General features: G+C 30.9%; 1 protein-coding gene across 6 annotated transcripts in view; it reads left to right on the forward strand.

The window, feature by feature from the left end:
• Positions 1 to 13,358, forward strand: part of LOC123709261 (fibroblast growth factor 22) — a 129,154-nt gene that overhangs the window by 108,320 nt on the left and 7,476 nt on the right. The gene's annotated exons all lie outside the window — the stretch shown is intronic.

The following is a 13,358-nucleotide window of genomic DNA, read 5'->3' on the forward strand; positions in this document are numbered from 1 at the left end:
AAACAATTGTACTGATTATTGATGCACTAAATTAAATTCCTCTTAACTGGAAATTTTATACGATAACCGGAACAGTTTTCGCGTACTGTAAAGTTAACGTGCAAACTGACTGCGCATTTGACCGAGCTATATCACTGTTCCTGATTTGCTAAAAAGAACTCAAAATATTTCCTACATGTTGAGGATTTTTATTATTTAATATATTATTACACATATATAACTTTCAAGCTTTATGTTCATATTTTTATTTCCAAATAGCTGCCCCCGCAAACGTTGTTTCGCCTTAGTATGATTTGCTTACTTAGTCTACATTTTAGGTAGGTGCCATAGATACATGCTATAGAGCCTGTTGGCTTTTCTGAAATAAAAACCTCAGTACTAACTAAAATGAAACGTTTTATTTATTTGTATTAATTTTTCTCTCCATAAACCGTACTCAGTGTTCAAGGTATTAAAAAAATACTCAAACTGGTCAAAGCAGTGTCGCGCTTAACAATATATTTTGAGATTATTTTTTATTTATATTGATATGAAATCGACAGACAACTAAATAACGTGTATAGGTGTTGCAAAAGTTTTCGACTTTTCTCATTAATCCGCATTACATACAAAAGCTTACCTTTCTTTTTAACGTCCCATTTATCCCCTTAATAAATTGTTTTGAAAAGAAAATACTATAATAACGTTCTTCTATTTGATCATAAGCATCATACACATCGATCAAGCATTTGTAATATACTCAGAAGACTATAATCTAAACCGAACCTATTTCGTAATAGTCGTCACACATTACTTAAAGCATTAAGTCTATTATCCACAGTTATTTAATATCAAATTCATTGTTAATAAAATATTACCGAGTTCATTTCGAAGTCACAATAGTATCAGAACTATAGTTTATCGGCTGATCCGTTCAGGTCTATCGATCATTGATGGATGATTAACGATCCAGGTGCCTGGTGAAAGTTTTGACCGTGAACCAGGTTTTATTAGGAAATTTTGATTATCTATTTGATGATAAGATGACACAATATTTGGAACAGGTTGTAATAAGCTTCTTACTTGTGAATGATCTCTCCGTAGACTTCAATTACCAATGCTATGAAAGCCCTTGTATGAGCTATGATCCTTTACGAATAAGTAATATTTTCAAAAATAGATTAAAGTTAATAATACGTAAAATAACATAGTGTATGGCAATATCTTTAATTGCTTAAGATGTTTATTTGTCTAATATATCCATTGATATTAAATTAAATTAATAAACATTTTGACACTCTTCGCATGAAAACATTGCGAGCGATAAAGGTGTACTATGGAAAAAAATTATAAACATTTTCATACAACGGTCTGTTGTAAGGTCTTTTTTATTTATTCAAATCTGTGACTTGCTATTGGATAAAAAATTGCCAGTCCATTTTCATTATTATGTCATTAAAACGCACTCTTACACACCTCTACACATTACACATTGCCACACACATCTACTCCAATAAATTATAAGTAAATGGTCTTGGTTGGTACATAATGTTTTAGGAGTGTTTTCTATTTTTAAAAAACAGCTATGTCGCACATTCAACTTATCCTAATGCTGGTCAGTGTTGTTATACTCTTTTAGATTTAGTATTGTTTTGATTGTTGTAATGAAAGATTCGATTAATTGGCTTTGGCTTATTATTTGCGATAGTGTGTGTGGCCCTTTGTTTTATTTCGTGCCTGTCCATTTATAATACCGAATTAACGATCGCATTTAAATATCACCCATTCGACTTGATATTCATCCAAGAATACAAAAAATCCCTTCAATTTCGCTCGCTTATTAATCATGCCCTTCCCCGTAAGATCACAATCACGTCATCTAGCTGTCCAAAATATCTTAATTAAATTACTCCAGCGCTTAATCGCTGTAATTATACAGCCTACGCGTTTTATTGGTGTAAGATCTCATGTCGACAAGCGTCAATTACCTTTACGCGTATCAAATTACCGTAAACATACTTTTGATTTGATTAATGAAGTGAACTTAACAGAGTTTTGATTATGTGATGCGCTCCTAATTAGGTTGAGTAATACAGTATTTTTTTCTGTTATTTCTAATTAGTGTATGTATTTCTTTAGCATCCAAATAAACTAAGATGATTGTTTATTTAGTATATTTGTTTATTCTTACCCATGACTAGAAAGTTTCTTATATCTTGTTGTATTGGTACCATAGAACCAAATATCGATATTTCATTACATTATCGTACTTGAAATAAAGATAGTAGAGATACAAAACGCCAGTTAGAATCATGAAAACGCTTCCGCTTCCGCGTCTCGTTTCATCCTATGCGTTCCCCTCGGTACTAACATTTTATGAGATGACTTCCGATAAATGTTACGTCAATGTTGACTGTTATAAAGCAGGTGAAGTTGTATTCTGTCACTCAACAGCTCTAAACAGATGACAGCTTTGATTATTCACTCATTATTCGTCGATAATCGGGAGATATATAATTTATTTTCAAAATAATTTTTTTGTTTATTATAATATATGCTAGCCTATGGAGGAAAAGAAGGCCTTTAAAGTAAGTTCATAAACGTTCCATGTACAAGCCGCTGTTCAATGTTTAACGTTGTTGGGCCCGTTTCAAGGTAAAAGAAAGGCTCTGTCGGTAGCTCATATCTGAGCGGCAAGGAAACATCTGGAGCAGACAATCTGTTTCCGCTGGTTTCTATTTAGTGCCTTTCTCATTACAGTGTACAGTTTTGAGGATGATGAGCCTTTCACCGATTTGATCGATCTATTTTGTTCGCAGCTTAATCTTTTGCCTTGTGTTTCTCCAGAGAACCACGTGCAATTGGCACGTGGTTCTCTATATAAATAACACTGTTAGTAGCTAGTTGTCTTAAATAATGCAATCATTTAAATACGATTATCATAGCTCAATACAATTTTCTTATTTATCGTAATAATAGGATACATTCTATTGATATTGACATTTTGAATTGCGTAGTGGGCGGCTCGGCTGTTGACAGATGACATCACGAATTGATATGACAATTGACAAAAAGCTTTAGTAAGATTAATTGAAGTACGCCTTATCGTCAAAATTTACTTAAGAATCCATTTATTTTACGATTAATCGCGTTCCTTTGATGTATATTTGAGTATTTGTTTAACAGTTTCTGAAAAAGCTTATGATTAATGATAAAGTGTATGGAAGAATGGCATAGTAAGGTTAATAAATTTTGTTTGAATAATGCGATAAATGAAATACTATTAGAGCATAAAACTTACTAATGTTTAGTCTTCCATACACTTTATCATTAATCATAAGCTTTTTCAGAAACTGTTAAACAAATACTCAAATATACAAAACAACACATTAGTAGTTCAAACGAAACCAATCTCTAAGAAATTTGTTAAACAAAACATAAATAATATAAAATGTCGTGTTTTTCATTTTAATGTCTTAATGTTTGTTCTTTTGATTTAGCCCCAACGTGTTAAGGGTATAATCAGATAATTTATGGCTTAACCCACCTGACTCCGGTCTTATGGGGGCTGATTTTAGTTCTGCTAATTTTAATATTTGTTTAGGGAATGTATGTAAACGATTTCTCGGTTAGGGGACTGATTCAATTAAAATAAATTATAGGAAAGTTAGTACATCAGATAAATCTGAAGAGCTCGTTTAGTTTATATACACACTAAGTAAATATTGGTTCGAATTTAACTTAATGAGGACATTTGAGGATGGCAATATTTCGACATGTTATTCAGTTATACCAGAAACTGCGATGCAAAGATAGTTAGTGAATAAAGTGAAACGTCAAACGCTGGCGTAAGTAAAAATACATTAAATAAAGTACATATTTTCATTTTTTTAGTTACGCTCTTGTTTTACACAGAATTAAAGTAATTATGTTATTTTAGTAATATTATTTAACAAAAGGATAATGGTTATTCCTTTTATGTTTTATGTATCTTTGTAAGGTTTAAATTCAAATGAGTCTGAATTTTGTTCTTAGTTATTACACACAAGGCAATTCCTATAAGGCTTATTTTATGGTGTCCGTGACTGCTATATCCGCTTGGCTTCTATAGTGAGTTCAGCAAAGTCAAGATTGGCCCACTAACGGACATTATAATAGGTTGAGGGTAGAAACAAAACAACAGACATGGACGGTGATTACTGTGTATTGGATGCTTTTCTAGTCATAAATTGTGCCTTAAATAAAATTTTTGATTTTTTCTTTCCCCTTTGCTGAGGGGTATGTTTTCTTTGATTATTATTTTAAGTTTTAATTTTATTTTGTTATATAGCTATCTAAAATGGTTTTCTTTTATTACATTTGGGAAATGCCATAATTGGTGTCCAATTATTGTATAATTAATTAACAATTTGTTCAAGTGGTAAACAAATCCACATATAATAAGGTTTGGTAGGATGAACCAAAATCCTCCTGGCGTCCACATTTATTTATTTAAGTTAATTATAAGATTTAGTTTAGTATATTTTAATTATTATACGTACTAATTTTATTTTACTTAATAATAATTACCCATAGCAATATATACTACACTCCTCTTTCTTGTTTTTTAAAGTCAGTTAAGGAACATCTACAAAGTCAATGTCATGTTTGACCACATTTAAATTGTGTTTATTGGTTGTAGACAAGAATAAAAGATAAGCATACATCCTTAGAGGTAATTTTAAATACATTTATTTTAACTTGCTTTGGCCCACATAATAAAATAAATATAATTCGTCTAGTATATAATTCTTTATAACATAAATATAAGTTCAAACAAACATAAAATAAAAAAATATATTTTATGACAAGATAATTTAAAAATACAAATATCGGACAATATGATCTTATTCACTAAAAGTGTCTTTTTTCTCCTTTGTAAGTAAACAAAATACATTCCAAAGTGCTTAGAAATGGTAATGTCTTTGTAAACAAACTGTCGAGGATAGCTAAAAGAAAATCTTTTATTTTCCTCCCCCTGGAGTTAATAGACTGTGTGCAGGATACGAGTCTGCACATATTGTGCAAATATTCACTTGAAATGTAAAATTTTATTTTTCTAGAAACATGTAAAGAGAAATAGTATCTACTATCTATATTTTTATTTGATGTTTCGTTTTTGTGTCAAGCTTGACATGTGACAACTCTTAATTGTCTTACGTTTTAATATGAGACAAGCAGAAGCTAATTTACACGATTGATGCGGCAAACTCGTTTGTCCTTTCCATTTTCTAAATGGAAGTTTAGAAAATAAAATTAAGGAAATAATAATATACAATTTTGATGCGGTGTGGTCTTAATGTAGGTAGCTGGGTTGGAGCACCATCTAAAATCATAATTGAGTCTATGATTATCATAAACATTAATTATTTAGTCTATGGTATATTAGTGTATACATTAATAAAAAAAGGTTACAATATAGCCACTATTTTAGTAGACCTTTTAGTGACATAGTATATCAGGTCACATATAGTGAGAGTGATCAATGTAATACACTGAATGTGGTTTATGGAACTGTAAGTAGTGAAGATGCTTTGATAACACGATATTGTTTTGTTTTTGTTTGGCTTAAAAATAGGAAGAAACTTGTACAAGTTTTGACATAATATTTCTTATATTTTTATGGATAATACGATGTTTTAGCTTGAAAAATAAACAATGAATCAATCGCTAACTTCAAGATGCATAAAAAAGAGTGAACTGTGTCATTAGTATGATCCATTGGGGAGTGTCGAGACACAAATGATACACTTGTTACTCTAATGTCTTTGATGCAATTTTGTATACACGTCAGCTTAGATAAATCTTTTTTGACTTTGTTTGATTATCGGGTCGAGAAGTAAAAATGAAATACAAATAGTACACACAAACAGCAAACACAAATAAATTGATTACAGGCCTAATTCAGATTCTAGATACATCGCTATATTTTATAATATATTTAAAGCAAATAGTTTAGTTGACATCACAGGAGACCGAAGACCTGGCAGCTACCTCGGACGAAAGAATTAGTCTAACTATTCAAAGGGGGAACGCTGCCAGTATCTTCAGAACCTTGGTTAGTTATTATATTTTAAGGTTAGTTATTGGTTTTTTTATTGTTAAAATGTATGTTATCGCTTAGGTTAAAATTATATAGATTACGTACGTATTTGGTTAGTGAAAAATATAAGCTGCCTAAGATGTGGTGACAGGGTGTCAGTCATACTAGGGAACTTTAAAATATAAACACAATATTTTAACGCTAATTCGGTACAGAAGTATTACGACTTTCTCTCGAACCATTGCATAATTCTTAAGTTAACCTATTTTATAAGTGTATTTATAAATACCAACAATGCAGGAGGCGATAATTAACCTTAATATATATAAATAACCAATAAAAAATCGTTGCTCTATTTTTATTTTGACAGCCATTAACGCCGCACCAAGTAATAGTGATCCCATTTAAGGCGTCACTTGAGATAGGGCTGCGATCATTAATCAGAGATGTATCATTATGGAATCGCTGGTGACTATTTGTCATATAGGGTCTCACTGATAGAGGGTAAGAACCCCGTGGTAGAGAAGGGAATAAGTAGAAATATATATTGGTACTGTAATGTATGGTGTGCCGTATTTTAAAACATCGTACGTATATTAAACTATTGTCTTTACATATATGTACGGAAAAAATACGTTTGTCTAAAACTTATTGTAGAAAAGAATTTTAAACCAAAAGCTACGTTTTTATAACTAGGAGGCTTACCCGATGTTAAGTGATACCGCTCCAATAGATACATTTCAAGTAAAGTTATTTTCATTATAAAAAATAAAAATATTAATAATTCTTTTAAAACAAGATCATACATTTTAAAGCTTTAAATAATCACATTAACGAATTTATTAAAATTTCGTTTCAATACCAAACATATTGTGTTAAATCATTGGTTACATATTATTCTTTATTTTCCCATTCACAAGAACAGGACTATAGACCGAAACAAATCTATTCACACGCGCCTAACCACATCCAAACAATGGCTACAATTGAAATAAAAAGGAATATAATTGATTTCGGCCGCTAGTGTTGACAGCTCTGATATTTTTGAACAAACAATGTTTAGAATTGTTATTTTGGTAACGGGATTGTGGGTAAGTACTTATCCGTAGTAATCATCAATGGTTTACGTGGGTTTTCTCCAGGGAGTCGATCCGTAACCAAATAAAACTGCGGAAAGGTATAAAAAGTATGTTTAACGCCCATACTCTAACTTTACAATTTGGGTGTAGTTCTCTCAATACCCGTAGCGCTGATGTCGCAACCTTGACATCGTGCGTTACAAAAACTTAATATTGAATCGCTACCTATTGGTAGTTAAAGAGTGCAGATAGTCCTACGGTTTAAACGTAGCCGTGTTGTAACTGATTCAGATTTTGTGCTACGGTAAAGCTCTTTTTATTTAACACTTTTTAATTTAATTCAAACATTTGAGTTTAAAGTAGATGCCACAGACTATATATTTTTACAGACTAATACAAGAGTAATAAAATCATATAGTACAAAGAGTACGTTTATGGGGATGTTTTTGTACTCGTATATTCAACATGTCCAGGACGAAAGGTATAAATAAGGTGACATAATCTTTAACACATATTATAATTTCGATCTTTACATAAAGTATTTATATTGAAAATTTTAAGATTAAAAATAATAAGTACCGTTTATATGAAATTATGAGTTTATAACGGACAGCTGTTGCATAACATTGATACAATCGATCATTCGTTTAATCTGAAGTTACGTCAGTGCTTCCTCCAATAAATGGAAGTAACTACTGATACGAAAAGATTGAAATACACTGAGATGCGTATTTTCTTTATCTACAAATAGGTCAGTTCAATAAGACCTAGGTTTTTATTGTAAGGCATTCTTATTAAGATATTATGTATAAAATTTACTTAAAACTAAACTTCATAGCTTATTATATTAAAATTAAATTAACGTTGTTTTAGTTTAATATTCATCAGGAATGTTACTTTATAACATAAATATATAATTTATCGTTATAAATTCAATTTTTATAGATTTTTTTTAATTCATACGTTTTTACGTTTTATATTTTATTCATAATCTCTACATAATCTACACAATTTGGGTCTATTTTATAGTATAATGGTTTTTGTTAGTTGTAGAACTAAGAATGGCATAAATAAATAAAGTATGCGATACAAAAGAATGCATAGCTTTTGATTCACCAAGTGTACGCCAATCATAATTGTAAAACTTATATGTCGTGAGAGCTTCCGTCTCACAGCAAGTCGATAAACTGATATTATCTAATTCAATAAGATACATCTATGTATCTAAAAAAATATACTTATGTTTTAGTGTAGATTATTCTTACTCCTACACCACCTATAATAATACATAATATAGGAAAAACCTCAAACCTCAGGTAAGTAATAGTTACTACTTACAAACAAAAAAACGAACCAAAATAGAACTGCCCTAGATAATAAACAAAACTGTTTGCCCCAAATAAAGCGTTTAGAGATAATGAGGAGAAGAGGATTAATAACTGGCATCACCGTCAATGATAGCAACCCCGTAATAGACCGCCGTCAATGGGATGACAAAATTGAGAAAAAAGGAAGAAGCCAAAAGGATTAACCGCGCGGCGCACCCCAGGCGCCGTGAATGTTGCTATTACAAAAAATTATGATCTAAAAAAAAGTGTAAAAGGCCCACAGAATAGACATAACTTATATTTGAATTAATGATGGCATTGTGTGCTTTCGTTGTAATTTTTATTTACGATTGTTTACCCTATTTTATGTTTTAATATGTTACTAAATTTATAGCCATAGATTTTTGTATAGGAATTTCATTTTCTAAGGGTTGTTTTTATTTATGGCAACTAGAAAAGAACCTTTAATGAGACCAGTTAGAAATATTCTTTGTTAAGTGACAAATGTTGTTCTTTATTCACAATAGAGTGCTATTTAATGGTCAATAAAAATTAGATACTGAAATACTTTGATGTTTATCATAATGGAATAGAACGTCAACGTCAACTTGATTATTTTCCTTCTTACTTTGAATTACTTTTGGTAGCGCTCACAACTTAATGTATGAATTGCAGCTGACCAATTACTCATAAACCACCACAATGTAAAGTCCCTTTAGTTGAATGTGAGACAGATATTTCTATGTCTCTTTCAGTGATTTAGCTGATCTTATACAAAACAAGCAGTACATCAGAGTAATGCACAGCACGTGTATAGACAAGACTACGTTAACATTGGTGTAGCCGGTGTACTATCTGAGTTAGCTCAGTATTAGATATAACCTTACTTAGTTATCAAAGATCTTATAACTCGTTCCAAAATACCCTATATATATTGACATAAAATTTGATACCTCACAGGATTTTTCTATTTTATTACAATTTTATTGTCAAAGAATACATTTTTGGAGATGCCGCGTTCCTTAAGATGAGAAGATTAAAGATTGTTATAAATTTATTAATGATTAATAATGATATCTAGTATTGGGGTATTAAGTGTGAGATCGGAGATAACAGGATTGATTATTGTGGCACAGATTTTTGTTTTTAAAGAAAAGAAGTAGATGTATATTTAACTCTAATAACTTTGAGTTTATTAACATTGAAAACTAGATGATACAGTGGTTTACGTTTAGTTATTAAAAACTAGCCTAGGTCTGTGGTCATAATCGCAAGTTGATACGAATTGCAGCTAGTTAAGAGTTATAATTTATTATGATTAATTTAATTAGTTTGGTTAAGTAACGGTCCAGTTGAGTAGTAGTAGTTAAGTTATTTCTCCAGCTGTACTTATTTCTACGTGGTAATAAAGGCTCTTTTTATAAAAAAATACATTTAATGAATTTGGGACTTCAATAAAGTGTTAAATATTTGTCCAAATCGATATAGCACGGTTTACAAAAATATAGTATATATTCTATAAAATGTGTTTTACAAGGAAGTCGGTAAAAACCATAGTGTACAGTGGGCATAGATAACATTTTAAGGATTATTCACACTCCCACGTAACCCGTGTTCCCGCCAAGAACATTATATTCACGTTTTAAATTCCCATAAACCCGATGCAATGACACCATATCGGATCGTAAACTTTTATCTCTTCATTTCCTTTTATTTTACACCTTTTGTTCTAACACGTTATTATAAAAAATATTCTGGTCCCTTCAATATCAATAGCACTACTTGACCGACGTATAACGTTAAAGATAATGTGGTCGTAAACTTTTTACAATCTGTGAAATCAGAAAATATTTGATCTGTGACATTTTTTGTCTATGTCTAGAGATATTTATTTACAGCACACAATATTTCCCGCCATTTCCACTTTCAAAACGTCTGTTTTCAATTTTTTTTTCGATTTCGATTCGAAACCACTTCCATTTAGAAGTTTGAAAAAATTTCATTAGAAAAATATTTTATAGAGTTACATGATATTATTGAAATTCAGTGTAATGATGGTTAATTTTAATGTGAGAATCTTAAATTTACACTTTGTTCTTCTGGAGAACAAAATACACATCGAATCGTAAACCTTCTCCTTCGGGTTTTTTAATGTGGGATAAACATAAGAATTTAGTTTAAAGTGACTACTTGACCTTTTCTGACATCTTTAAACATAGCTATACTAATAATTAAGTTATTAACTTAATACCAATTTGCGAAGAACTGTTTAGTAGGAAAAGGTCAATGCTAGCTAATCGCAAATGTGAATTGTGTTATATTAGTTATAACTTTAATTGTAACATATTCGTACAAACTTAAAGTATTCCTCTTTTTTAAAGTAATTACTTTAAACATCTTGTCACATAAGCAGGGTAATATTAGTACATATTACCAAAGCTACCAAATATTATAATATTTTTATTCAGATGTAAATATTGTCTATTTTATAAAGTCTGAAACGGTAATAATAATCATAAAAAGTTAAGAATTATTTTATAAATAATTAAACTAAAGAAGGCTGTTTAAATGTTTTAATTATAAATCGAACATAATATTAGATGTATAATGATCCATAGAAACCTATCGATTTTATATTTAAATAAGCAGGATTCGAAGATGAAACTTAAGATTTGATAAATCACTCGTTTTGCAATTCAAAGCGAATGAATAATTCAGGGTTCCATGTTAGACCTCCTTGAGACGAACAAAAAATTAACCTATCATTAAAATTTAAAACATGATTATTGGTTAAGTAAATTAGTATTATTACGTGCACTAGGCATATATTATCTAGGTCTCGTAATTACTAGGTTTTATTTTTGCTAGTTTATGATGTTATCAAGGGTAATTTATTATTTGTATATTTAATCAATTTTTGATTCATTGCCTTTTGTAAAAAGTATATATTATGAATATGCTAAACTGCGTTCCGTCGGCACAGTTATTCTGGCAGAATCCATGGAAGTTATCGAAGAAAAGTATGACCATGACATTGTACCGAGCTAGAAGACTCCCAAAGCCGTCATGTTTTTCCCAACCCAAATATATAACGATAGATTTCGTACGGTTAACGATGCCATGAGACATTTAGGCAATATCTGGAAGCAAAGAGGAATTGGCATCAAAACCAAAGTCAAATTGATACGGACTCTAGTATTCCCTGTCTCCCTGAATGAAGTAGAATCTATATTGGCTCAAAAAAGGCAAAAGGTGGAAAGAATCATCTTTTGAGATGTGGTGGTGGAGGCGAGTGCTATGAATACTCTACACTGCAAAGCCCACCAATATTAATCTTGACCGAACTTCGCATAAAAAGTCGCGTTTCTGTTTTCGTCTACTCGCCATTTAATGCGCGAGGTGATGAGAAACTGTGAAACTGTGGTGTTCACCAACCAATTGGGCCGACCAAGTAAAAGACTTATCAATACTACACCGCAATAAGATAGGACAGAACGGTTTCTGTGGAGACTCTGCCCAATGTGACCCTCAGACTTGAGCTACCGACCTATACGAGAAAGAAGCAGAAATGAAATATTGCCCTTATATTTTAATTCTATGTTCTTCGGAGTTTTTTAAGTTGTTTCTCAAAATGGAAAATGAATATGTATAATAAACAAGCCATGTATCGCACAATTTCTTCGCTCTAGAAACTACAAATTAATTTGTTCATATTAACTACAAGTAGACATGTGGGGCAGTATTTTTACGCGTAACACCGAGGCGTAAATCTGTCTCAACTAGAGAAGCGTAATTGACGTATTTATTACGGGATAAATAACTCCCGATGCGGTTAAATTAGTGCTCCTTCGTTTAAGTAAAATTCACTTGACATGAACTATGGCTTTATATAGCAGTTCTGACTATATTAGCTGTTCGCTGCATATTAACAGAACATTCATGTTCTAAACATTACGATTCCTATGCGTATTATTCATACATACATCGATAATATTTATATTCTGTTAAAGTTCCCCTACATTATAATTTGTAATTACATTAAAATAAAAACAATTAACATAAATTATTCGGGATGCAACGGGCTTCATCTTTCAATGAATTATTATTTTACTTAATTTTTTTAACAATTAACACGACTAGTTTATAATAGGTTACATGCGATACGGCTGCCTTTTTGATCTTAGCATATATAACAATCTCTGTAAACTCGATTTTTCCTGTGTACAAACTTTAGAGTTACACTTAACAAATTCTCTAAAAAAACAACAGACTGATAAGTTACGTTAAAAATATAAAATGGCGCGATAACCCTTACAGTGTGACCCAAAAATTCATTTCTTGGAAGCGGCGGAAACAAAGATGGATGGTTTCTTTAATTTCCAGGTAAACACTTTTGTCGACAAGGTCACTCTTATTTCCTACATATTTGCAAGTTCAGTCTGTCGTCTGTGAATCTAGTGTTAATTTATTACTTGCCGGAACTTTAGCTAGGGTTGTGTCAAAGGCTGTTTCTCTTTATCTTTGACTTTATCACTTCAATAAGAATTAATATGAAAGTTGTTGGTTAACATCCTAAACCACATTTAAGGAGGATTTCTTTTTTATTCTCGTTGTAACCCCATTAGTTGTGAAATATATGTCAAGGGAATCAACATTATTAATATTAATGTTTGTTATTATTAACAATTCCGTTTAATTCTATTAACAAAGTTCTAAAATGATTATTTAGTATAATAATACTAACCGTTTAAATTTTACTTGCGTGACATTGGTACGTCACACCTTTAAAACAATTTTTCAATTATTTTTGACAGCCCTCAGAGCCTCCGAAGTGATAAAAAATGTGATTAGGTTTTTATAGGTTTGAGACTTCTCAGATCATTATCGTTT

Source organism: Pieris brassicae, chromosome 5, assembly GCF_905147105.1.
Source record: "Pieris brassicae chromosome 5, ilPieBrab1.1, whole genome shotgun sequence".
NCBI classification, from domain to species: Eukaryota; Metazoa; Arthropoda; class Insecta; order Lepidoptera; family Pieridae; genus Pieris; species Pieris brassicae.